Genomic DNA, 4,552 nt, shown 5'->3' with positions numbered 1-4,552 from the left:
CCAGACACCACAACAGGTAGCTGGGATAGACCTATCCCAGAACATTACAAGAATTTTATGAGTTCGAAGTTCACAGTGAGGGACTTGTTGCTGAACTCCCGTCCTCCCAGGGGGACTCTCTGCCTTTCTGTGCATTTCTGGATATGCACATGGCTCCTTACCAGCTGGTGAGTGGAACAGGCTCAGGTGCCAGCTTTGCTACTTGACAGCCATGCGGCTCGGACAAATCATGCAGCCTTTCTGTATCTTAACGTTCCCATCTGTGCAACAGAGGCAATAGTACTTCTTTTCAAAATGCAGTAAAATGGCTATGATCAGTAGTATTTTTGTTATTAACAGTGTCCACTGAGTCTGAAACAAGCTGTCCAGGGAAGCTTCAGGCCTCAGGCTGTTCAACCTCAGACTCCCTCCTTTCCTGTTTTGTGTCCTCCATCACTGTCCCTCTGGCTTCCTGCCACTCTAGCCTTGTTCCATCACACAGCAAAGCTCCAGCCTGTCCCCAGGTGCTCTCCTCAAGTTCCCCAATCATTCAGTGGCTCATGAAGCTGCCCTAGAGAAGGCTATTTTTCTCACTCTGTTTCCAGGCATTGTCCTTCACTCCCCTCGGGGTGACATCAACCCCATCATAATTACCTTGGTTAGCCTGTTTCTGAGTCCAGCAGGCTCCCCAGGCTTTTGTCTGGGTCTTCGGGTAACAAGGGTACTGTGAAACCATGGGAGCCTGGATGGATAGGTTTAGAGAAGGTGGCCCTGGCTTCTGCTGTGGCTGTCCCTAGCCCACTGAGGCAGGGCCTTATTCCAGCCATAGCCTCTCAGACCCAGCACACCCAGGGCCACACAGAGGAGGATGTGGCCATAGTGATAAACATGGGTTTGAGTGTTCCAGGAAACAGCCCTAAGCCTGTGGTTGTAAGCCTCACTGGGGTCCAGGCTCTGGGGGAGACCACTTCCTGGAAATACCCTGGCAGGGAGTAGGCAGTGGGCCCAAGGCACTTACGGGCTTAGTCTAGGCCCCAACCCTTCTTCAGCGCTTCCACAGACCCAGCCTAGGCTGATGGGGTGATGGGCCAGCTCCTGGGGGCTTCCAGAGTAGCATGAATATAGAAGGGACCCAGGTGGCATCTGTTAAGGACAGGACCCTTTGGAGGCACTTAATAAAAGGCTAATAAATGGGTAGCAGAGGGCCCAGATTAGTGTTTGGTCACTGTTATTTCAGCAGCTATGTGACTGTGGGTGGATGGGGGAGGGGTTGTTGAAAAGAGAATTTCAGATAATACACAGGAAGCCCACATTTGGAAACATGGTTACATGAAAAAATTATTTGTGTTTATTTGAAATTCAAATGCAGCTGGGTGTCCCATATCTCTATTTTTAATTTTGTTAAATCCGATCCTCATTAACAAGCACTGGTTCAGGAGTCTAGGTTGTGGGTGCTTTATCTCAGATTATCCCAACCAATGCCCCCTGGGCAGTCGCTCTATCCACTAAATGACCCCTCACTCACCCACTCAGTGTGTTCTCCTATCAATAGCTGAGGCCATCAGCAGGACCTTCAAGGTTTCTTCACCCACCTCCACCAGCCTTAACTCAGAACCAATTTCCCTTCCATTCATGTAGGACCTCTCACAGGCTTTCCTGCCTCCCCAGAAGCCAGAGGACTCTCCTGCCCTACAGCCTGACCATGGCCTCCAGTGCTGACGCCCTTCTACACTTTCTTCTTCCTCTGCCAACCTCCTCATGAAGACTGGGGAGGGGAGAAGAGGGTCAGCCCGTGTTCCTTTTCTAGCCAGTTCTCTTCCTGGTCCTTCTCAGTCCCCCACTGTTTTCACTTCCTGCAGAGTATCTTTCTTACCTTTGGATCAGTCTGTCTCGAACATTCTCCCTTTGGCAACACACCTGCAGCACCTCACCTCTGCATGTCCCCATCCTCTGCAGTAACTGGTGTGGTCCCTGACCTGGTAGTCTGTGGTGGAACCTTCTTTCTGCTTGCTTCCCTCACAGGAGTTATTTCTCTATCTTACAACTGTCTCTGTCTGGCTCCATTGCCAGATACACCATTTTGGAGACAGGAGCTGTGTCTCATTTACTCATTCACCCATCACATAATGGCTCAACAGTTATATTTCAGGCATTGCTGTAGTTGCTAAGAATATATAAATGAACAAGTCATCAGATTCTAGTGTGTGTGGATGTCCTACAAGAAGCAATTTGACAAATGAATATAAAATATGACAGATGGTGACATGGGCTTGAAGAAAAAGGAGGGTGGGGGTAAAGGGGGGGCTACAGACCAGGTTTCCACAGAAGGGTGCTGGAATAAACCCACAGAGGAGGGTCAGTGATCTGTTCTGAATTGGCTGTTTGGTATGGAGGAAGGCTGGCCCCAAGCCTAGAGACCTATAGCAATTTTCCATGTGGTGATATTGAACTTTGGGAGAGCTAGGGGTAAGAGGGATGGGAAGGTGAACCTCATGTGAGATTAAGCACTTGAGGGGACTGGGTGATCCTGGGCTGGCGAGAAGCAATCTCAATGTGGAGGAAGACCACCCCTAGGCTCAGCCAAAGGGACATTCAGAGAGTCAGATTAAGCAAGAGATTTCCATAGAAATCTTTCCAAATCACAGGGGAGTGAGCCACCATGAGGGAGGGTCAGCAAGGTAAGAAACAAGAGATTTAGAACCAAGCAATAGAATGGTAAGCACCTGTGTAGGAGAGTTTAAAGAGGTGAGAGAGGCAGTGCCAAGAGGCACCTACAGGACAAGTAGTGATGGAGAGAAGGGGGATGGAGAGACACATTTGGAATCAACAAAACCAAATAAAAGAAAATAAACACAAATAATTGAGGCTGGGTGTGGTGGCCCACACCTTTATTCTCGGCACTCAAGAGGTAGAGGTAGGAGGATTGCCATGAGTTCAAGGTCACCCTGGGACTACATAGTGAATCCAGGTCAATCTGGCCTAGAGTGAAAGCCTACCTTGAAAAAGCAAAACAACAACAACAACAAAAACACAATTGAAACTTCTAGAAGTAAAACACCAAATTCTAAAATCTAAATGTCAACAAACAAGACACAATTGAATAGAGGATTAGTGAGCTAGAAATCACTTATAAAGAAAACAGTAAACAGGTAGGAAGGTGAATGTAGTGGTTTGAATGTAAACTCTCCCCCATAATGGCCTCAGGTGTTTGTGATTAGGTCTCCTAATTGGTCCTCAGCTGGTGGAGCTGTTGGGAGGTGGAGCCTTGCTGGAGGAGGTGTGTTGCTGGGGTTCTTAGTTCAGCTCATGGTGTGTTCAGAGCTGGCAGGCTGATTAGGACACTTTCTGTCTCTGCTGCTAATGTATAAAGATATGAACCAGTTGATGATGAAGATTCCTCTCAAAATTATAAGCCTGAACTAAACCCTTTCCTCCCATAAACTGCTCCTGGCCAGATGTTTTGTCCTAGCAACAAGAAGGAGACTACTGCAGTGACTTACATGGAGAACGATTAAGAGGCATGGAGAATAGAATGAGAAGGTTTTATATAATGGATTCTCAGAAAAAGAAGATAAAAGGAATGGAAAAGAGGAAATATTTAAATGCAGAAGAGTGGCACTTTTTTTTTTCTAGAGGTGATGAAAAGCAGATCCATAGCACCAGAAGCACAAGGCATTTCGACTACAATATATAAAAGTAAATCCATGATTTCTACATTTTATTGGAACTACAGGATGCCAAAGGCAGAGACATGATGAAAGTAGTCATTGAGAAAGGACAGATGGTCTACAAAGGGAGACAGAATGTGAGCTGGCTTCTCAACAACCACGACAAAGGCTAAGAGACCAGAATAATATCCCTGACTGAGGAGAGCAAACCAATGTCACTTTAGAATTATGTCCAGGGAAAAAGACCCTTTCAAGAGCCAAAACAAAAGAAAAAAAAATACATTTCTTTGAACACTGAAAGGAAGATAAAAGTTGAGAGTAATCTAAAGAGACTTCAAGAAGAATGTGCTTCAAGAAGGAAAATGATTCCAGAAGGCCAACCTGAGATGTGAGAAGACATGGTAAGCATACAACACTTAAGTTCAGGAAGAGCCCATTAAAACCATTTGTATGAAATCGAGCTGGAAAGATGGATCAACTGTGCAAGCATGAAGGTCTGAGGGGCGCCCGACACCGCTGAGTTCAATTCCCCAGAACCCACATAAATAGCTGGGTATGGCCATGCATGTCTGTAACCTCCAGTCCTGCGAGGAGCAGGGACTGGAGAATCGCTGGGCTTCACAAAAACAGCAGCTCTGGAATCAGCGAAGAGACTCCGTCTCAAGGATATAAGCCAGTGAACATTGGAGGGGGACACTTGGCATTCTCCTCTGGCCTCTTGAGGTACCACATCAATACACACATGTATGTACAGTGCACACACACACATCACACAAACTACACATATGTACACACACAAAAACCATCTATATGAAATAATAACTTCATTTGTGATGCTAAAGATAGATCTGGGATTCTGGGAAGAGTAGGGAAGTTGAGAGGTAAAAATGGAACCACAGTGTTCT

The sequence above is a fragment of the Jaculus jaculus genome, chromosome 1 (assembly GCF_020740685.1).
Source record: "Jaculus jaculus isolate mJacJac1 chromosome 1, mJacJac1.mat.Y.cur, whole genome shotgun sequence".
In the NCBI taxonomy this organism is placed as follows: Eukaryota; Metazoa; Chordata; class Mammalia; order Rodentia; family Dipodidae; genus Jaculus; species Jaculus jaculus.
The sequence above is the reverse complement of the archived record's forward strand: the minus strand, read 5'-3'. Positions refer to the sequence as shown.